This window comes from Cebidichthys violaceus, unplaced genomic scaffold, assembly GCF_023349555.1.
Source record: "Cebidichthys violaceus isolate CVI_PGR_0920_01 unplaced genomic scaffold, fCebVio1.0.p SCAF_54, whole genome shotgun sequence".
NCBI lineage: Eukaryota > Metazoa > Chordata > Actinopteri > Perciformes > Stichaeidae > Cebidichthys > Cebidichthys violaceus.
The window spans coordinates 844,893-868,770 of record NW_027176750.1 but is presented as its reverse complement, the minus strand read 5'-3'; the positions used below and the strand labels follow the sequence as shown (position 1 = coordinate 868,770).

Sequence of the window (23,878 nt, the reverse complement as noted above, 5' to 3'; positions counted from 1 at the left end):
TGTCCTTGTTGTTCTTGGTCAACACTGAGAGTATTAATAATATATAATTTTGTTTGAAAATATAATATAAAGCAACATAAATGTAGTAAAATATAAATATTGTTTTGTGTTGTACAGATTGAGCAAGTACAATACTGTAATTCTTTTACAGCTACCATTTTTATTTGGGTTTGCAAACAACTGTGGGAACCTTTTATCATTATTATTATTCTTTTTATTTCTATTTGTTTATTTGGGCTCAAGTTTATATTTACAAATACACGTCATGTCATGTGACCTCGAGATACAGCAGGTAAAACATGTACAAATCCAAAACACGTAGAAATGGCATTATCCGCTTCGTCGAAGTCTAAAACTAAAATCAAAAGACTCCGTAACATCAAGGGGACTCGACACATCAGGCCTTCAATGGCTTCTCTCTGTCTGGTTCTGTTTGGAAGCGCTCAACGCTCCTCTGCGGTTTTTCCTGGAAGCGGAGCATCATGTGCGTGTTGTCAGCCGACTCTTGGAAACGCTGCGGCAGAAATGCATCTCTTCTTAACAGACCATCACCACAGCCAGAGGTGAAGTCACTTTTATGGAAATGAGGAAGACGAGTGGAAGCAGGACGAAGGCCAGACAGACCCTCTGACTTCAGCTGTGTGTGTGTGTGTGTGTGTGTGTGTGTGTGTGTGTGTGTGTGTGTGTGTGTAGTCACATTAGTTTATTGCTTACCAAAGTATATAATCACTATCAGAGGCTCCATTCAGTTAACTGTAAACAATTTGTTCATTTTAAGACCAAACTAAAAAGCTAAAGGATAAAAAAATACATCATTGACGTTGGAGTTCAGTGTTTTTATTCTAAAGTACTACTTACTTCTACAGTAGTGGTACTACAACACGCAGTACACGCTTTACAGTAAAAGTAGCGTGACTTGAAAGGCTCTATGAAAGTAACTTTTTTTTTTACCACAACGGTCAAACCACAAACGACAACGTGCATTTTCAAAGTATCACGTTTTCATTTTCAACTGTTAAGTAAGTTATTCTTATGTTGCCAGAAGCAAAACCTGAACCCACATTTTCACTTCACAGTATTTGCTTTAGTTAGTGTTTGTGGTTGGAACTTCTGACAAACGGCACATGCAACATGTTGACGTCTCATTTCAGAATTCATTTTAAATTTGGGTAACTTCCTGTCAACAACAGGGGTGACCGAACAGCTTGTCCTGGAGAGAGGGCCCATTGATCCCTCTGACAGAGCCGGAGGAAAACCAGTATAGAAGGTTTGACCAGGCGTGACCGCCGCCCCGCCCTCCACCAGCCCCCGACAGAGAGATCATGATCACTGGACAACAAGGCTTTCGGCTCAAAGGTCAGATTAAACCAACAGATTTGTCTTCTAAAATTCACTTGAACACAGACTACAGAGTGAGACAAAGCAAACAACTTCATGACATCTTACTGTTTGAGTGAAGTATACATTGCTCATGAATAAACCCTCTTCTGCTGAAGTTGTAGTGGTTCTTTATAGGAGCGTTGAAGCCCTTTAGGTCGTAACGTTTCTTATCTTTTCTTATTTGTTCATTCTCAGAAATATCCTAGTAAGTCTTTTAAAGGCTAAAGGACAAACGTCACGGCTCTCTGCTAGCTCTGTATCTCCTCTTCAGTCTTTCATGTCTTCACTGAACCACAGGGGTCCCTAATCCAGGAAGAGTTAACCTCCTCTGATCAGACGGACGAACAGACACCAATTAGGGAAAGGAAGGGAAAGGGAGATGGACGCATAGAGAGGAAAAGGAAAGGAGGCTGACAGAGGGGAGAATACAGGAGGCAAAGGTCAAACTTAATGCAGAGTAATGCTAAGGAACAAAATAATAAAAGGGCGGATAGAGGCAGTCAAATCAATAGAAAGACAGACAAAGAGAGGAGTAGAAAAACAAGCTGCAGAGGTCAAGCTAAGCGCCTCGTAACGCGGAGTGACTAAACTAAAAGAAGTGGGGAAACGGCTGAGGTGAGAAAGTGTTGGCGAGAGGCCAGATAGACCATTAGCAAAGTTAGTCCGGTCGGCGTAGCGTAACGACGATACGCTTTTATAAAAAAAAAAAACTTCCATCTCGCATTTCACTCCTCTAACAATCCTGCTTTTAACCTTTGGCTCAGCCCATTTCCAGTTCAGGGAGACGGGAGAAAGACTTTGTGAGGGTACCTGGGCCTCCAGCAAAGACATGAAAGATAAACCAAAGGCCTAAAGTGTTCACTGATACAGTAATATGATATTTAGTTGTTGATGTGACGACTGACTGGGTGTTACAAACAAGGGATTAAGCAGAATTAAAGAACTAAAAAAAAAAAATCAAACAATCAATCAACGCTAACTCAGTTCTCCAGGATTGATTTAAAATGTGTGTTTAATTAACACGAGGTTTCACTTTTACACCAACACTCTCCGTCATGTAATAATCATCTGCAAAATATGTAGCCCTCCCCAATGATACATTAGTTTTATTCCCAAACTAAATACGTGGCATTTGTAGTTAAAATGATCTTGTTTTTGAACACAACCACAGGATTGTGGGCTGACAAATATGGCGGCCGTTGTTTATGTGACGTAGGGGGTGAGGGGGTGAGGGGGTGAGAGGGTGAGGGGGTGTCCAGACTCCCTCCCAGCTTCCTTAGAACAACAGTGGTCTTTGATGAGAGCGGCTGAATAGCAGCCGGCCTGAACGCTGACACCCGGGTCCGAGGAACGAAAGACCAGCCGGGATTATTGTCAAAGCCGACGACCTGTTTGTTTAACCTCCTCACCCGACCCCTTAAGAGAGGGTCAAGGTGTTCTTCTTGTTCTCTCCTCCTTCGCCTCCTGTCCTGCTGCTTTCTCCCGCTCTCCTCCAGTCACATAAAGACCTCCTCCTCCTGCTTCCCACGCTGCGTCGTTACCTCGATTACATCACGCGTCATCAAGCACGCCAGGGATTTGAGCTGGTCGGGTTTTTCATTGCCAGATGTATGGTCGACTATACGAGTGTGTGTGTGTGTGTGTGTGTGTGTGTGTGTGTGTGTGTGTAATCCTAATCTCCATCTTTTCTGTCGGGGTTTAAACAGCGACGGATGATTTGTGTTTATAAAGTCTCACTAAAGATAGACATGTAGTTTAATGTCTGTTGTGTTTTCACGTCGGTAGTAAACTGTAGTACTGCTGTTTGTTGAGTACTAGCAGTGTCAAGGCTAAGAAGTTACTCTTTTAGGAGTACTCAAGTTACTTTTTCATGTTTTAAATTTTAAGCAAGCAGTTCAAAACTGTTATTCTTTTAATGAAATACTGTTGTGCCTACCGATACAAGTTACATATAAAATTGCAAAGTTGGACTCGACAATGTTTTTTGGTATTTTACTCTACAGGTGCAACCTAGGTTGTTTAGAGATTAAATGTTTTGCACGATTATTTTCAAAGTTTACTTGTCTGTCACTCATTGACACTATAATATGTTTAATCTCAATGAGGCTTTCCTGTTTAAACAAAGGTCTGTCCACAGTCATTGCCATCCAAAAATGTTTTTGTACGTTCATGTCACACGATTATGTTAAAATCGATTTATCAGAATAGTTTAACATTTAGGGGAAATGTGTTTTTTTTTTTGTTGCATTCTCTCTGAGAATGTGATGATCAGCTGGAAATCAGTCTCATGTTTGTGTGTTCAGTGCAGAGCTTGAACCAGGAAATGGTTAGCCTAGCTTAGCATTAAGACTGGAAGCAGAGAGAAAGTGCTAGCATGGCTCCGTCCACAAATACACCAACCAACACATCTGAGCAGCACAGGTTTTGGTCTCTGTACCTCACTGTGAAAACAAGACTTTATTAAGCTGCACATGGTCACTGCACCAACTGTTGCTCAGTAAGAAATATGTTGACCTGCTGGATATTACTTGTTGGGAACAAAAGGCTTTTATTAGAGCTTTGTAGTCTCCACTGCTGGTGCGTATGAAACTGATATCCTCGCTAACTCTGTCACATATACTGTAATAACTGATGGTTCACTTTTGTTGTACCCGACAAACAAATAAGGCTCGTCATGAGCCCTGCGTTTGCCGTGCTGTGCTAGCGCTACTGCATTTGGTCAAATGTGGCTCTTAATGTTGGTCCACAGGATTATGCTGAGCAGTAAAGCCTCCTGTTATCGGGCAGCATTATCCCTCAGGAGTGCCTAACATTAGTGACCTGTAAGCCTGTGTGTTGGACTGCAGCTGCTCTGCAGGTTAATGAGAATTAAGCAGTCAATATGATGTTCCCCTCGTCGCTACGCTGACGTAGCAGAGCTTTGTAATGGTACTGACCCTCTGGCCGGCAAAAATAAGTGCTTCCCATGGTTATATAATGATCACGTGGTAAAGGCTAGGGGACGATCTAACTGATTGAAGATTTCGATTTATTTTTTGAACGCTGACGGTCGGTTTGAAACGGGAAACGAACAGCAATCTCTTGTGTTTAAGATTTGTCTCTATAACAACTGATTTCCTCCTGCGTTCTGCCGTCATAACTCATACAGCCCTGAGAGGGCGCTGTCCCTTTAATACAAACCTGTCGTTTTCAACAGTTTTGGGATTGTGGGAAATCATTTCTTTTTTAAAAAGGCAATTAAAAACCAGGCGGCAACCTCCGGTTCTGAAGAGTGAAGCGAATGCAGAAGTGTCTTAAACTTGCATTCTGTCTAATGGCCATCAGGGGGCGACTCCTCTGGTTGCAAAATCAAGTCTGAGTGTATAGAAGTCTATGAGAACATTTTCCTATACTTCTGACTTGATTTATTACCTCAGTAAACATGAGTTTATGGTCTCAATTGCTAGTTTTAAATCTTCTTCCATACAGCATGATGTCCATTTAGTACATTACGGTCCCATTCAGAGTAAACTATAGGTCATAAAGCAGAGTATGCTTTAGGGCGGGGCTACCTTGTGATTGACAGGTCGCTACCGCTACCAAAGCTGTATAAGGCGTCTCTGTGTTACTCCTCCGCAGTCCAAATATGGCAACTTTCTTTCACTTGTTGGAAAAAGGCCGAACTCAAGGCCTCGAATCGTTAGTCCACAAACTAATGGGCGCCGTCATGACGACTGATTCCACTCTTTTTATACAGTCTTTGCTTAAAAGTGAAATAATAAATGTACAAATGGAGTGAAACACTAGAAAGTAACTCAGTACATTTACTCAATTACTCTACTTAAAATCAATTTCTGAGGTACTTGTACTTTATAAGTATTGCCATTTTTTGCTACTTTCTTCTTCTTGTACTTTTTACTGCACTACGTATATCTAGGTACTTTACAGATTTTGCATATTAATACAGCTTTGTACATGGTTAATAAAACAGCTCCACCAGCTGCAACAATTAGTAATTATGATCCAGTAATATAATATATATTATTCTGAAATTAGCCACTCTGCATAATGGGTACTTTTGGTTCTCTAGTATATTTTGATGCTGACATTTGAATTGCAGGACTTGAAACAGTGTATTTATACACTATAGTACTGTTACTTGTACTGCAGTAAAAGATCTGAGCACGTCTTCCACAACTAGTAATTTACATTATTACACATGTCAAAGGAGCAGAACCTTGAAGCACTATTATGCTATAAAGTTTCTTTCTTTGGCATTACATTACTTTATTGACTCAATCTAATTCCCTGAAAACTGTCAACACTGTTTCTGAAAAGTGCTATTTAGTGTATTATTACCACTGCTACTATCATTATTTACTTGCCAGATGCGTTTTAGACTGCTGCCCCAGTTTTCGGTGTATCTTAAGTCTTTGTTGGTTTGTCGTACATCTTTGAATCATTCCTCTTTCCTAAGCTGGAGCTGTGTTGTGGTGAGTCGGCCTATATCTGCTGTAGAGATTATTACCGAGCATCTATCCCTCAGCAGTGCCCAACATTAGTGACCTGTAAGCCTTTGTGTTGGCATCAAGGCCCGCGGATAGCAAACACACAACGCCGTAGTTCTCGGTAAAGATGTTAAACTGAGGGATCTGCTGTTTCCATGACACCAGACGGCTCAGGTGTGCCCAGGTGAAGTCATGTCTTTAATCAGGAGGGGGGGGGGGGGGGGGGCTTAAAGGTTCTGTGTCTCTCCAAATTAGGACCACAATTCCCATCAGCCCCATCGCTTTCTGTCCCTCTTCTCTGAAGAGGATAAACATGCCGGAAGACATCTTTTTTTTTTTCCACTGGGTTTTCACTCCCTCCATCATCTGCCCTCTGCTTTCAAATCTCAAGCTGTGTCCCAATTCCTCAATTCTGGCAGTTTAAAATATTTAGTTGCGCTCGAAAAAAGCCAGCATGCAGCCGCAACAATCCCCGGATTTTGGTTTAATGTGTAAAGACACTGGAAACGAAGAAGCTACTCACAGCTGGAAAACAATCCAGTAGAGAAGAAGATACACGTGTTTCTACAACATAGAACTATGTTGTTATCTTGTGAAAAGTGATTTGATATTTTTCATGTGTTGTCCTCCGAATGTCCAGCAACACAAGCGATCGGTTGACCTGCGCAAGCCCCTGCAGTGTTTAGGCAACAAAACTACTTGGTTAAGTTAAGGAAAAGATCGTGGTTTGGGTTACTTGAGTAATCAGGTCACGTAACAAATAAGTCCACCTTAACTTCTGGTTTCTCCTGGGTGAAAGTCATAGACTGAATATGTAGAAGTGGACGTAGTCACCCGGACATGACCCGTTGGTTTGAGGACTGCTGTTCGAGTTTAAGTTCGGCATTTCAGCTGTTGCCATCTTGTTTATTTGGCAACCAGAAGTGACACGAGAGGTCTGAGCCGAGTACAACCAAAATTTGCACGAGACATTTTCAGTGGACCAAGAAGTTACGATTAACTTTCATGAACTGAAAACACACAGTGAGAGAGTTAAAGTTGTAAGACAAAAACACAGACAACTCCGTGGTACAGACCTGTCAATCACAAGGTAGCCCCGCCCTACAGCATACCCTGCTTTATGGTCTGTTTAACTCTAAATGAACATCATGCTGTATTGAAGAAGACTTGAAACTAGAGAGTGAGATAAACTCATGTTTAAAAAGTTTACTGAGGGAATAAATCAAGTGAGTCATTTTCTCATAGACTTCTATACAACCAGAGGAGTCGCCCCCTGATGGCCATTAGAGAGAATGCATGTTTAGGACACTTCTTCATATACTTCACTTTTCAGAGTCGGGGGCTGCAGCCTGGTGAAAGTTCTGTGTTTTTGGACCCATCCATGTCCACCTCCTCCTAGGTACCGTTATGCTCCAACCATAGTGCTTGTTGGACGGTTGAACAGTATCTGTTGATTTGTGTAACTCACCGAAACAATCACAGCCCACTTCACATTGTGATCGGTCAGCTGTGCAGAGGTGAGACAGGAGCCAGGGTTTCAACCTCTCTTTTCAGTCTTCGCATTTTTCGTGTGAACAAACGTACTGCAACGCCATGAATGCCTTCAGGGAAAGATTGACCCAAAGTGTGCTCCTTTATCCCCACATTTACACTATCATCACATCTCCACCCTCTCTGTGGCCGCAGGAACTATAAACCTAATTTCATGCTCGGATGTCATCTTTTCTTCTTTTTCGTCTTTATCACCAAACGCCAGAGTTGGACTGATCACTGATGCTCTTGTGGCTGAATGGGGGCAAATCCCTGCAGCCAGGTTCAACATCTGGGGGGAAACCAGACGAGTGGAGGCTTTTAGCAGCATATTAATGACCAGCATGTCAGAAAGACATACCTTTAATGGGGTGAAGATACTTCTGCACAAAGAGAAGCGCGTCACTTTTCACAGTCACTGTTTTGTTTTGCTGCTCTTGCATTTCAGATGAACTGTGAGTCCTCTTTGATAACAGGTTGTTTCATGCAGCGTATTCGCTCTTTAAAGTGTCGGCCTCAGACTGTAGAGTGCAGCCCGAGGCGTCTTCTCAGATTACACTGAGCTGAGGAGAAGAAATCAGATGCGAGTTAACGGCCGCCGGTTACTCGGTCTTTCTGTCTAATTATCTTCTTCTCGTTTTTTTTCAACAACATTTCACAGCTCCGGCATGAAGCTGATGCTGTTTTAATACACAGTGACAGTAAAATAAGCTTCAGAGACGTGATCGCAGGCAGTGAAAGCAGCCAAGAGCCTCCTACAAAATAAAAGTCACGAGTGAAAACACATTGAAGTGCTTTTTGGACACATGTTGAGTTTTCCACCCTGTGCTTTTCCCTCTGCCATCACTGATGCTTTTTTTTTTTTTTTTTTTCCACTTTTGAATATTAAAGGTACATAATGGTTTTATTGCAGTGTTTTACCCTCTATAGTAACACAAGGAAAAGTATTGTAAGAACACAACATTACTTATTTAAAATATCCTTGATGAAAATGCACTCATCATTAATAATGAGACCAGCTCTGTTGTTTGTGTCACATCATATAAAGTACTATAGAGTATTATACTACTTCATACTTTACTTCAATTCATTCATTCAATTGTACTTTTTTACTGCAGTATTACTACTTATTAATTACTTATTTGACAGCTGTCATTACTAGTTACTTAACAAATTAATATTTTACTAATAAAACAAGAGAATATAAAATATGATGCTTTGTTATCTACATTAAACTACCAGCAATGAAGTAGTTAAATAATAAATAATACCCAGCAAATAAAGTAAAATGGTATTTTTACATTACTGAATCAGTAACAATAATACAATAATATAACACACAATGTATTTTCACTTTTGATACTTTAAGTTCATTTTGCTGAAGTATAATTTCAATACAGGACTTTTACTTGTAACAGAGTATTTTTATGGTGAGGTACTTTTATCGAGTAAAGGATCTGAATACTTCTTCTAATGTACTTTTTTACATTGTACAATTATTATTATTCCCAAAACTTTTATTTCAATAATTTAACTTTTATCTCATCAACACTCACCAACACTGGAAATATAGATATTATGTAGATGGAAGATTTTTACTAAATAATAATAATATACATTCTGGTAGTATTTTTTGTGTTTAGGCAGTGAAGTTTTGTTTTGCCTGAAGTAAAGTTATGAAGATGATTGTATTAGTTGTTACGTAATGATGTATTTGAAATCCTTTTTCAGTTTAAAGAACTCTTTGTTTCTGTCTTTATTTCTGCAGTTTGGACATTTAACAAGCAATGAAGTGTATCTATTAAAATACATATAATATTAAGAATAAGGACAAGTCAGCTGAAGGAGACACCTTTTATTTAAAAACAACATTAACGTTGATTGATAGAAGTGTGAAAACATCACGTTGAGACTCTGGCTGGTGAGTTTATTAAGCTTTTTATTTGTTGAACGAGGACCTGCGGTTGAGTACCTCCGTGTTGTGCTGCTGTCGATCGTGTTTTTATTTTGACTTGTAAAATATTAAAAATGTTAAGTTTGAAAATCCTCTCCAGCTTTTATCGTGAGGATAAAATAATAACTTTTATTTGTCGGTGAAATAATTATTTTAAACGGACCAGAATCCGCTTCGTTCTGGTTTTCTGCTGCGTTTTATTTAAATTTGACATCGTGTTTAGTCCAGAGTCGATTCATAATCATTCATGTGTCGCTTTACAGATGATCTTTGTTTCTCTCAGACACCAACGTTTTATTTTCCACTCTTAGAATATTTCCGAAGTTTGGACACTTTCTTCAGACTTCACAAATCAACGGAAGTCTGTTTTATTTCTACTGAATAACAACTTATTATTATAATCACTTAACTTCAGGCGGACTTTATAAAGTTGAATAAAGTTATTTCTGCTGCGTTTTTTCTGATTCTCTCCGATACAGCGCGAGTCTGACAAAAGTTTAATCGGCTTCTAATGAAATCAAAAAATATACAAACCAAACTTCTTTTGCGTTTTTGACCCCAGCTCTAATTGTCTGTGTGTGTGCTTAAGTTATTTAATATTTAAATCTAAAATTGACTGCTAATAAAATCGAGTAAAGTTAATTTCGGACACTGTAAAAAGAAAACATGAACTGCTGATCCTCACCGGTTCATATCGAGCATATTTCTACGTATTTTTATTTAAACTTTATAATTAGAGACAGATGAAACATGACAATGAATTTATTTTACTCCAGCAGAAACAGAGGCTGCCAGGTGAAGATCACAACGGAGATATTGAAACAGTAACACGTAGGCCTGATAGAGTTACATTCATGGAATTATGACAAAATAAAAACAGAAACAAAACGTTTCGTTAAAAGAGTAAAAATTAAAAAAAAGAGTAAAACTGCCGCACAGACACGCAAAACGTCCCGCAAAACTCCGCATCGCGCTCTCTATGAAGCCGCGAGACAATTCGTTGCTATAAACGTAATGGAGACATTAAGCAGCTGCAGGACCAAAGTCAATGAACAACTAAATATTAATAACAGTTATCGTAAGTCATCCATTTGCAGCTTTTTGCTTTTTAAAGACGATTAATGAATTAAAAGTGAGATAAAAAATATTTTTATATTAATGGCAGATTTATGTTCCCAACCCAGAACATTCAGTATATTTATCATTATATATAACTCTTAAATTCATTAAAGTATTAGACTAATAATAATAATTATAACGTCTAGATGAGAAAGGTGGTGATGTCTTACAATGATCTAATAATGAGTTGAGATTTAATGATGAAAACATAACAGTGTGTTTATTATAATTATATCTTGGAGTATAGCAGTAAAAATGTACCAATGTTTACTAAAAGAACCAAAAAAACTTCATAAAACTATGTAAATACACACCATTATTATTATAATTAGTACTTATTCTACCAAAATAATGATAATAATCATTTCTGGATTACATGTTTACACTCAGGCCTACTCAACAAATAGGGAATAGAAAACAATGATTGTGTCACTAAAGGACCACAGTGCTTTAACTATACTGTGAATTCTACATGTTCTAATGCAGGCTGCTGTAGTTTAATATTTGATAATGCGCGTGTGTGTTTGTTCTTCTTGGTTTTCCAGGCTGTCATTGGGTTCAATTCATTTCAGTATGAGCATCCATCAAGGTGAACATTAAATCAACGTTGCACGCTGAAGCAGATTGATTTGAAAACTCTGCGCCGCATTTCAACTCACAAACAACATTTCTCTTTGAATGAATACAGACTCTGAACCATAACGTGTACGTTTCAGCAGTTTGCTAATTGATTCTTTTAGATTATACCGAAATAAATGGAAACCAGCGGCTCACACTCGCGTTCCTAAAACACAGAAGCACATTTTAAAAGCATTAAAACACGACCTGGTCCTTTTAAAGTGATGGAATCAAGTTTAACAACACAGAACAACAACCTCAAGTGAAGCTGAAGGATGAATAAAAGGGATTTCGTTTCTATTTTTACAGTAAAACGTTGTTTTGCTCGTGTAACAAGAAGTGCTTCACCCGTATTTATCTACACCTTAAAATAAACATCCTGTCACATCAGAAGTTCAGCAGCTTCTCACCCGCTCCTGTACAAACATTTACAGTGGATGTGATTTTGTTTACCACTGCGTCTGAGCTCCAGCCGTGACCTTTCACCTCTCAGACAGTGACTCCTGAGCGGGCAGAGTGGATGTTCTTTCAGTTTGAAACACCTCGCTGCTGCATTATTAACCGCGAGCTGAGCGGATCAGCTGATCCCAGCTGCTGTGGAGGCCGGCTGCTCCAGTCGATTCTGTGATTAGTTGTCACGCGATGGGCCTCGAAAATACGCAGAAGAAGAGGAGGAGGAGGAGGAGGAGGAGGAAGAAGATGAGTGCATGGAGGGATCTGGTGGTTTACGGCCTCCCCATTGGCTCACAGGCTGGTTCCCAGTATGCTTTTATTGGCTGGTGCTGGTTCCCATGAGCACTGGGTGGAGGTGGGGGAGGTCAGACAGGCCTCGCCCTGTTGAAACTCAGCAGCTTTGGTGTTTATCACGGCATGACCTCCTGCTGGAACTCTCCACCTCCTCTTCCTCCTTTCCTCATCTTCCTCTGTTATTCCTGCACCACTTCTTCCTCAGCTTCACCATCCTCCATTCGATTCATCCCTCCCGCCTCCTTCACTGTCCTCCATCCTTTTCGTCTCCATCCACCTCCTAACGGCTTATCTGTTCTTCTTCTTCTCTCTGTCACCTTCTTCTCTTTCTCCTCCTCATGCCGTCTCTTAGACATCATGTTAATACTATTCGTTTGAAACAGCAAGAAGATTTTCGAGGAAACATAAAAATGGTCGAATGACATTTACCATAAACATATTAAAGAGATGTTAATTTATATATCAGGTAAAAATATTGACGCTGAGCGTATTGTTAAAATCTTTCATTCATTTTCCAGCTGAAGTTTTCTGTTTAGATACTCGCAGCTTCTCGGTTAACTTTACAATAAGATGGTGGTCTTGGTTATTGAAAGTCAACACTGACTTGAAGCACGAGACTTGACATGTTCACTTTAATATCTAATAACCACAGAATCCACAGAATCTTCCCCCTAACGGTAACCAATGTGCCGCTGCCTGAACCCACCTCACTAGCCTCTGCTCTTAAGGTCCAGCGTTTCCTTTCACAACGTAATGAGCAAAACAAAACAGACCATGCAATTCTCTACGATATAATCTTGAGGAGTCAGGGTTGAGCGTCTCCCTGGTTCAAGAAGTAAAGAGAAAGGGGACCTCAGCAAAGTGCAGATCTCCTCCAGGTGGGTCTTCAAAGACCACCACTGTATTGTGTGATTGGATGAATGCAACCCATGATGACCTCATGACCCCCCTAGAGACACCACTGGGCTGTAAAGCGTCCAAAAAACAGAGTTCATTCAAACTCAAAAACAAGCGGCGATGTATGCAGGCAAACAGCTCGAAGTCCTCATATGGGACACGTTATACAAATTAGCCCAAAACTAAATTAAACTCACAAAGCAGTCTGTCCGCGAGGTACAGCAGTGTGTGTACTGGTAGTTCTGTTAGCGGTTAGTCAAAAAAAAAAAACTCACTGCAAACTGTTGTCCCCTCACTGTGGGCGCAGAGTAGCGGACTCAGCTGAGTAATCACTAGCAGGAGCCAGTTAAGAGTAGTGAGTGATGAGTCAGCAGGCAGTCAATGGCAGCTTTTAAAAACAAGCACCAAATGGTATTTTTTGAGACAGTTTGAGTCACCGCAGCCACGAGAGGTCCTGGAGCATGCAGCCATAACTGGCCACTCAAAAATATTATGCAGTTTGCCGGAGCAGAATGCGGGATACGCTGTGGACAGACACGGAGGTGCACACTCACTCACTCACTCACTCACTCAATTAGAAGCAGGCGCACAGGAGACCGATCACATGGTCATCGTGGTGGAGATGATTTATTGTTATTATCTACGTTGGTGACTCACAGTTGGAGATCTTCTATAATTATATATTATATATAATGATACAAAACTTTCCTGGTTGAAACATTTGGGGAAAAAAAAAAGATAAACTCCGTGAGAGAATATCTCATCTACGACTATCTACGACTCCCAGGGTGCATTGTGGCAAATAACCATGGCGACTTGTTTCGTTCACAAATTCAACAACGAAATGTTTTGGGAGTTTGCTGCAGAGGCTCATGGGTATTGTTGTATTTGGAGCAAAAGAAACAAACCTTTATGATCATTACTTTATTATTATTATTATTATTGAAGTCATAAATATTACTGTGCAGTACTTCCAGAACCTTGCTGTCACCTCTTCTTCCTCCTTCCTACTCCTGTTTCATCTTTTCTCCTCCACCTCCTCATCTTCCATTGTCACCTCCTCTTCCTCCTCTGTTCTTTACTCTGTTTTCCTCTCAGCTTCTCCTCCTCCTCTGCCATCTCTCATGAACCTCCTACTCCTCTTCACCCCCCCCCCCTCCAACTCCTCGCTGTCTTCATCTCTTCCATAGCCATCGCCCACCTCCTGCTGCTCCTGCCTCTGTTTGTCGCCCTCCTCCTCCTCCTCCTCCTCCTCCTCCTCCACCCTCACCATCCTCCATCTTCTCTTCCTCATCTACTCCCGTTTCTACTCTTTTCGCCTCCTGAATCTCCTGCCGCTTGTTGTCCTGAGAAATCAATTCACGGTTTTGTCTTTATGAACTCAGAAAATGCTAAAAATGCAAATCATAATTTCGAAAGCCCAGCACGATATCTTCAAATGTCCCAAAGATCTATTTCAGATAAAAGCAGCAAATCTATTCCCTGGAAGCTGGAACCAGAGAACGTTTTTGACTTCACAAGTTTCACTTCTAAAAGAATCAACAAAACCGCAAACCTATCAGCTGAATTCTATTAGAACTTACATGTATTTGTTGTTTGATATCGGTGGTGTTGCTAGAGATGTCTTGAGCCATCACTTTACACAGGAACTGTGTTTATAACCTGCTGCCTCCTCTTCCTCCTCCTCCTCCTCTTCACCTCCTGCTGTCACTTTGCCATTTTCTTCCAGGAAGCAGCTCTGCCTCTTTGTTTGACTTCAAAATGAACCCGTCTGTCTTCCTGCTCGTCTGTTTCTCCAACATGCAACAACATTCGTCGGAGCGGCTGCTCTGTCGCCTCCACCCACGTTTTCACAACCTCACTGTGATTAAATTCTGACCGGAATGCATAAAAATCTAAACTCAATTATCTTTAGGCTAATTGACAGACTGAAGGCGGTTTAGCGGGCCTTTACTCGGATGTCTCTTGGTTTGTTTGTCTAACTCTTTGGCAGTTTGTCTGTCTGTTTAAATTTCACAGTCTTTTCCCAGCAGTCCGTTCAGCTCACACACCTGTCTGTCTCTCTGTCTGTTTGACTGACTGGCCGTCTGTCTGACTTGATATTTTCTTCCCGTTTCTGTCTCTTTCCTCTTCCCCGTCTGTCTGTCTGAGCTCTGCCGACCTGTCCGGCCTGTCCGTCCGTCTCACGACGAGCAGTTTAAATCCGGTCTCACCTTCCCTCCTGAACTCTTCCTGCCTCTTTATATATTTTCCTAGAAAGTCTGCAAAACTTTTTTTTTGCCCAGTCTTTTCTCCGTTTTCCTGTTAATCCTCAGCCAGCTGAGTCTCGGGAACATTTTAAACCTTCTAGAGTCGATATTCTGGGGGTTCATTCCTTCTTAAATTGTCTTTATTTGTCTGTTTTAGCTGCAACATGACTGAAACTCCAGCACAGGAATCTCCTGCGCCTATTGTCCGGCTGAGCCTCTGGCCTTTAACCTCCAGCTTGTAAAGCTGGAGACCAAGAGGTCGAAGCTTTTTGTGTTTTCACGCTGACTGCAGGTCGCTTTAGAAGAAGTGTCTCTGGTGGAAGCGCAGATTAAACCAGAACAAAAAGATCAAATTGAAAGTGCTTTCAAAGCTCATTCTTCGACTATCCCGTTAAATTAGCGGTTAAGTCAAGAGAGCGGCGACCTAACGGAGGAGGATAAATCGTTTCCTTCCTCTTTTAAATAAAGTCAATTAGTGGAGGACCAGCTATAATCGGAGCTGGTCGGGTGACATCCATCACTTTCCACCTCCGAATTCAAACCCCCGCCACCTTCCACCACAGCGGCTCAACTCCACGGCCAAACAGTCAGAAGGAGAAAGTGGGTTAAAAATGGCCGACGTCTCGGGAGCATTTCAACGGGAGGGAAGGACCGACTGCGCTTTCACCCTACATCCGGAGAACGTGCAGCGATTTCAACGAAACGCCTCTCAGAGCAGATGGTCGTAGGGTCGAAGGGGAGGAAGGAAGGATGGAAGGAAGGAAGGAAAATAGAAAGAACATACAAACACGCGCAGCAGAAATGAAAGCATGCATACATAATAGAGCGTGAAGCCACGAGGTGAGGATGAAGAGTGGGAGTTGGGATGTCCCCCCCATTCCTCCCCTCCATATTTTCTTGTTTCATGTCTAGAAAATGGAGGAGGAGTAAAGGCCGGCCTTCTGACAGAGGTGAAAGCGAGGGGAGGTTAGAGGGAGGGAGCAGGGGCGGAGTCGGTGGAGAGACGGGCGCCTCGGCGGGCCACTCAGAAGCCGCCGCGCTACGAAAGAAAAAAGAAAAAAAAAACACAAAACCCTGGTGGAAGATTGAGATAATTCTAATTAGAAGTGACTCTGCGTGCCAGTGATCCATGCAGACTATTAGTGTTGTCACGAAACACTGCGGATGCTACTGGGCATGCTCAGTAAGTCGGGCGGCCCCCGCATCGCTGGGCTGTTTGGCGAATGGAAGGTCACGTCGCCTGGGTGTGCAGCAGTGAGCGCTCCCTCAGCACGCTCCGGGTTGCCTGGATTCTGCACGCGATCTTCACTGGGGGGCGGGGTGGGAGCGAGCGCCAGGCGGGTCACGGCTCTTATTTTTTTTTTTTTTTCTTTCCTGCGTTGTTTGTTTGAAAATACTGCAGCATAGTTTTGCTGCGTTTTGAAGCTGATGCCCTTAAAACAGGCCACAGAGGGTTCGAGGCCAAAAACACAATCGACTCGCTGCTCGATTGTGTTTTTTTTGCCGGAGCTGAATTTCCAAAATGGAAGTCCTGAGTAGAAAAGCGGGCGCGTCGCAGCGTCGCTGCTTAAACATCAACAGAACAGAACGGATGTGTCAAAACCGCTCCAGTTTGACGCAAACACACTTTTAACCTTTTCGCTTTTAGAAAAACAACCTTTTGATTTTACACCTCAGAGGCCCTTTAACCTTTTCACGTTAGCGTTAACGTGGACCAAGCGGGGAATGAGCAACTTTAAGTGGTGACGCAACTGAATGGGACCAAAGGGAAGTCTGAAATGTCAACCATTAGAGGTTTTGATAACTTCATTTAAGGTTTCTTTAAACCACTTGACCATAATCTTCAAAAATTAAGAGAGATTTAAATCAAGAGATTCTAGATGCCGTGATATTACAATAAAGGGTGTTTGCAAATATTACGAGATCATTGAGGCAATTTTAAGTGTTTGATAACGATTTTGCCACTTAAAAATATGATTTTATAATTATAATATTTTCTTTGCGTTAGAGGGTTTTATGCTTATTACTGCTTTTTTTTAACCAAACTATTAAAATAGTACAGCGTGTAAGACAATATCTGTTTCTACTTGAAGTAAAGACTTAAATATTGTATTTATTGGAAGGTCAGAGTCATTGAAATATAAGAATAAGCAGCAATAAGTTATTTAGAGCCGTTCTTCACAGGGTTAACGCGCGCGTGTGTGTGTGTGTGTGTGTGTGTGTGTGTGTGTGTGTGTGTGTGTGTGTGTGTGTGTGTGTGTGTGTGTGTGTGTGTGTGTGTGTGTGTGTGTGTGTGTGTGTGTGTGTGTGTGTGAGAGAGAGAGAGAGAGAGATGGAGGGGGTTGGTGTTGTTCTACTTTCCTCCTGTTTGTTTTTTCTTTGAATGTTTGTATACATTATAAGTCCAGCCAACATCCATATTTCATGAAAAAGATTCTTTAAATTCAAAGATTAACAATCTTTTTAATTCTGAATATTTATATACCTTTATAAAATGCTTGTGGTGCAATTGGTTAATATTCTTGAGCTTAATGAATGAATTGATTTTAAATATATTTACACATTTATTTCTTCAACACAGTTCCATTAGTTCAACATATAAGTGATTAAGTCAGATCATAAAATGCATTTTTGCTGCACATTTTTTATTATTTCCCATGAAGTGTTTTAAACTTAAGACAGAAACACAAGAAGAAGCTGCAGCAGCAAAATACAATTTACTCATAATTCATATTTTTGGGGCCAAAACACAATAATTTCATCATTTCAAATACAATAACTCGATCTGGAGTTTAAAAAAATGAATTAGTTTTGTCTTAATAATCCGATAACTGCCACAGATCATAACAGACAATTAAATATTTAGTAAAATAGAAGGAATTATGACTGTAAAATGTATTTATTTTCATTTTTAGATCTTTTTGATTTGTGGCCTTTTTAAAAATGAACACAAACGTACATGGAGTTATTCAGAAAGTGTGTGATTAAATCATATTTCTGAACTGTATTATAATGATTTATTAACTTATTAATTACTACTTATTATAATAATTACTTAAAGATGAATAATACACATTTTACTTTCTTATTAAGGTCTGTATAGTGTCTGTATATGTGAAGCACCAGGCTCCACCCACTGAAGCAGCAAAAGAACAAAACATAAACAAACATAATTCATATGAATTTTTGTTACTGGACGAAACTTTAGGGAATTTTAGGGATTTTGCAGTTTGTGTATTTTCATTTTCATTCAGCATTTTTCAAAGTCAACAAAAGTTGAAATGAATTTCTTCCCAAAAACTCTTTGAATATTTAAACTATCAAATGAAATCTGGACAAAACTCAAACTACGGAGACATTCTTCGTTAACTTTAGCAAAAATTCACCAACAAACAAACTCGTCAAAAATCTGAAACCATGCAGGTTTCATGATGGAGGCTTTGTGTTGCTTGTTAAAATAGAGGTGAAGGATAATCTGATATCTGATAAACTACCAGCATCAACCTGTGCTGCATTCACTGGCTGTTAGCAGGGTGGGACATTAGCAACATCCTGACTAATCCAATTTTACAAACTGGACCGAAGTGCGTCATAAAACATCACTTCAGCACAGGTAAGAGCTGCTGAGTCTCACTTTTCACACAGCAGGAAGATACTTTTCAATAATAATAAACAACAGAACGTAAGACTTGATGCTGGATTAAATGGCTATATATCATAATCCACGTTTTCTTTTATTCCCAGAGGATCCATTTTGTTCTGAAACCAGTGAAGCTACTTTGAGCCCCAGAGAGGCGGTTTACTCCACTTACATAAAGATCACGACTAAAACATTTAAAACACGCCTTTGTGCTTCTGAAACAAGTTGAATTAGTTTGAAACAGACGTGATGCTAAATAAAACATTTAGTTTGGATCGTTTTTCTGCTAAAACGAGGCAGGAAAGTGCACTCAGATCAGTTCAACATCTTAAACGGAAACATTGTTGCACATGGAAACGATGAACATGATCTTCTCACTTGCCATTAGCTCAGATTTGTCACTTTTGTCTCTAGAGACTCCATCGCCGTGGAAGTGTTTTCTTACCAGTGATCCCGCCTCGTGTCCTCTTGGCTCGTCGCCTCCTCTCCTCCTCTGGAGTTCCACGTCTTTAAAAACGCAGCGCGTTCATCCGGGCTGTTTACAGCTCCGCAGACGTCAATCATAAACAACAACAACAGGGAGATTACGCGATGTGACACGAGCCGTCAGCGTCTGTCCGAGTGTTAATGATGACGAGCTCAACCTGAAGTGGGTTGGCGGTCCTGCGGCCTGTTGTTGTGGTCGGTTACAGTTCATACACACAGAGTTCAGCGTCTTAACGTCACTTTCATTCTGATAACACACCTTCACACTGTATGTCATGATCGCAAAGTGCAATAAATGTCTTTAACTTAACTTCTATCTGTTTATCTCTGAACAAAAAAAAGTTTTTTTTGCAGTTTTCTGGTGCCTGATGCAGTCAGCTGGAAACCTCCTGTGAACCGTCAGGGTTATAAAACCCTTCATAAGAAACCTGTTGTATCCTTTTATAAAATACATCACTGAGACTCGCAGACTCATTCTGAATTCCTCAAAAAACAACAAAAACAACATTGGAGTTTCAGTATTTTTTTTTTTTTTTTTTTTAAACATGGATGTGTTTATTCCCAAAAATACCTCAAACCTACTCCATGTGATGTCAATAAACCCTAAGCTGCAGATTTTTACGGTATTTTCTGTCATTGTTCTGATATCCAGCGTACTTTTCCTCTCTGTTGTTACTCATCAGGCGGCCTGCGGCTTGTTTCCATCCGGGAACGCAGCTTGAAGTTGATTTTAGAAAGCTGACGTTGGATGATGCTGATATTAGACGATGGGAGACTTTATTTATCGCAGAGGGAAAATCTAATGAAACACAACACAAAAATTAAGACTTTCGCCTGAGAAAGTGATCGAATGTCCCAAAATCAGACATTTAAAACCGTGTGAAGAATCCAAAAGAAGTCTGCTAAAGGACTTTTCACCATCCTGTTATTTATTCTGATGTGAAGAAACAGGGAGCTGTGTGCCTCAACGTCGATGGTCAAAACTCCTGTTCAGAAGATTTCTGAACACAATCATGAAATAATAAAATATAATACAGGCTGTTCCCTTTGCGGTCACTGTAATGAAAAAAAAAATCAGCTGCGACGGGAAGGTGATGATTCTTATTTTCCGTGAAGCTGGAACAGAAAATCCTGTAAAAGGAAATGTGCCAGACGTTCAGGAGTGTGAAGCACCGAGTCTGTCTGCTCTGTGTCACGTTTTCTTTATTCATACGGACAACGAACTTTAAATCAACATTTCTGGAAAAGTGACGGTTCAACTGCCGTCCTTGCCGATAAATTCTCAACTGATCAAGGGACGGATTAAGGAATATAAAACGCCGAAATTAGATGTTGTTGCAATAACATGAAGAAAAACATCTACTCTCCAGTATGTGTAGCCATGACCTGAAGAAACAGACCGACGTGGATGCATCGAGATAACAATTCTGCATTCAAAATCATATTAAAGTAAAAGCATACGGACGTTTTAGCATCGAGATGTACTTAAAGTATCAAAGTGCTCATTATGCCCCTTTGTGTTATAATCTATTTCTCACTGAAATACTATTAATGATTCATTCAGGTGTACATGTAAGCAGCAGTTTATTGTTTAATCTACAACAATGTATTTGATGTAGATCTTGATCAGACAGGAGCAAATGACTTGGCTATAAATGAAGTGCAGTAGAGAGTGTTAATCTGTAATATAGTGGAGTAGAAGTACAAAGTAAAAAAAGTACCTCCAAATTATACTTCAGTGCAGTACTTCAATACATGTACCGGAAGCTAAAGAACACAAAATAAGCCGTTAAAAAACACATTTTACACACATGCAGAGCAGCATTAAGCTTTAACACATAAATAAAGTAACATGTTAACAACCAAAAATATTCATCTTAATAAGATGGTAATAATGAAACATGCAAGCCAAGCACCGCGTAGTATTTGAAGTAAAGTAATGTTGAAGTAAACAGCTGTGAATATACGATCCCATCGACAGCAAAATACTAGTAGACAAACTGAACACACCCGACGATGCAGAGAACACCGTCTACCAGCACAGGACAGACGGGTAGCCGCACGTTAGCAATATAATAATAATAATAATATAATATAATATTATGCCATGATTGTTCAGACTTTCAGAAGCCAGACGTTGTATGAAGATGTGTAGGTGTTTATTTATTGAACTCTTTATTTCATCAGACATATTTTGAACAGATTGTTTTGATGAACAGAATATCGAGTGGACTGTGATGTGGTGCTGATAAAAGTTTGAAGGACAAAAAGCAGAAGTAGATATTGTGGTTATCGCTGTTAAAATATCAACAGCGAGGCGTTTGTTCTCCTCTGGATCCGAGTCGTAGTTTGATGCTGTGAGATAAACAGTAAAGTAATCAGCACGATGGACTCTCTTAGTGCCTAATAAGAGACTAAAAATAGTTGTTTAAGTTTCAAGCCTCCAAATGTAGAATTAACGGCTCCTGCTTTTGTTTTCTTTCAGTTTTTATAACATGAAAAATAAATTGTCTCTATTTGATGAGAGAAATACAAACTTTTGTTCAGAGACACAAACTAAAACAAGAGAATTAAACATTTCTTCGACAGATTTCAAAGCATTCAAGTCTGATAGTTGAATGGTAGTTTTAAATGTTAATCAGCGGTTTAGTTTTATAAGGAATGGCTGAGAAAACTTCAAGTGTTAATGAAGCTCTGAGGGTTTATGTTTTAGTTTGTCTCTGCCGGTGCCGGTGGGAGCGCCGGGCTGTGCAGGCCGGGATTAGCCGAGTGGAAGTCGGTGCTAATGACCAGTGAAGGACTTTGTTTAGCAGCGCGGGGGTCAGCGGGCCCGAGCAGTCGCGCTTTAAACTTCAGCTCTGCAGCAGATTAGATGACACTTAACACGGAGAGGATAAAAGGCCGCCGACCAGAATAACCCTCAACACGGACGCACTCCTCCAAAAAAAAAAAAGTGCGTCTTACTCCTTTACTCCCAAACATGCTGCGGGCCGACGCCATGAACATCAATACTGCTGATTCTGCTCAGATCTGTGAGCCTGTTTGCTTTTTCTTTGATCCGATAGTTACAGTTTTAGGCCGCATTTTATTGGGACAAAGTTTTTGTACAGCTGCTTGTGTTTCTAACATTTAAAAACTTTGGCTTCCTTTGTTAGATGAAGAAGTTTGTAGAAAACTCAAACTAGGGGGGGAAAAAAACACTGTTTTAATACACTACTAGCAAAAGAACCACCATATCAAATAATAATTATTATTTATTTTATGTGAACAAATTAGATTCATGGTCAAAAAGTAATACCATGTTAGTTTAAGAGAAATGTTTGCTCTGCTCTTCTTTCCACGTTTCGTTTATCAGCCCAATTAAAATGTGTGTTACTCATACGCCATTTGTTGAGAGCTGATCTACACTGTAGTGTTACTATGATCGGAGTTCTTCTTCCATCTCTGGTGGTCTTCACTATCATCACGTAGCTGCACTACAACAGCGCAGAGGAGAGGACATCACAGCTATGTTGTGTCTGCCTTCATGCTAAGTGTTAACACTCGTGTGATGCATTTTCTCCCCATGTGTACAAAAAAAAACCAACCCTGACCGGTCGTGTGACCGTCAAAGCAGAGTGACGTGAAGGACAAAGGAGGAGCTGGTCGGTGGCGTGGAGGAGCTGGAAACTGGATCAAGAGGCAAATCTACTTATTGTACAGATAAATACCAGAATCCTTTAAAAAATGAGTGCCTGAGGTATTGAAGGGAATTATAGGTCCTGGTTCGTTTGTATTGTTAAACTGGCCCCAAACCCAGACGGGGGACTCTGTGAAACCTGAAGACACGTGGTGTGTCTTACTGGTAGGGGCAGCCCTGATCTGTAAAAAAAACAATATTCATCTCGCGTATGAGAAAGCTTTGGGTTTTCTCGCTTCATGTTTCGATTTTTGCGTACATCAAAGTGTGCCTTGTCTGTCAGCCGAGCTGTGGGGTTAATAAAAAGGAAGCAGAGCGTGACAGAAACCAGACACCGGAGAAGAGACTTCTTACTTTTTTAAAATTTTCATCACACCCAGCGCAGGCGGGCTCCGTCGTCACGTCCTCTGGAGACGCTCCAACCGCCACCAGCCTCCAATATTGATAATAACTAACAGACGACATGACGTCTCTAAAGCCGTGGAGTGAAATCATGTGACCTGGATCTAGTTGGTGGGGGGGGGGGGGGGGGGGGGGGGGATGTGTTAACTCAAAGTGTTGTTTTTAAACCGTATTTCCAATATGAAAGCAGAGACTGCACCGTGAGGAACGTGTTGACAACTACGGGTGCCCAGAGGGGCCACTTTATGTGCCTGACCACAAAAAAACACAAACAGATGAAAACATTCCTCCAAAGTGGGAAAATATCAGAACGGTGTTTATTCTGCATCGTTTCCACACAATCTGATGCTTGTTTGAAGAGAAGTGAGGAACAAAGCTCCAGCATCAGCAGGATCCAACGTGATGAAATGTCACTTTGAGAAAATAGGTGCAAAAAATATTTATTTTTTTTGTATTTTAATCATTGATTTCTGAATCGAAAACACAGTTTATCTCATTTCTTAGATGAACCACATAAACATGGAGAATATTGAGACTTAGAATGTTTGACAGAAATGAGCACAAACTCTCTTTTATCGTAAATCTATTCCTAGTTTTATTACATTTCCTGTTTAAATTATTCAAGTACTTCCTCCTATTTTTATTACCACAAAACAGAACCGACATGTTTTATTACTTGTATTTAGTTTT

At 40.4% G+C, this 23,878-nt stretch overlaps 1 protein-coding gene across 1 annotated transcript in view; it reads left to right on the top strand.

Moving 5' to 3' along the window:
* Positions 1-23,878, top strand: part of LOC137888497 (acylphosphatase-2-like) — an 84,429-nt gene that overhangs the window by 15,613 nt on the left and 44,938 nt on the right. Inside the window, exon 2 of the mRNA XM_068731904.1 lies at positions 1,191-1,356. The gene's annotated coding sequence lies outside the window, so the exon portion shown is untranslated. The remainder of the gene's footprint in view (positions 1-1,190; positions 1,357-23,878) is intronic.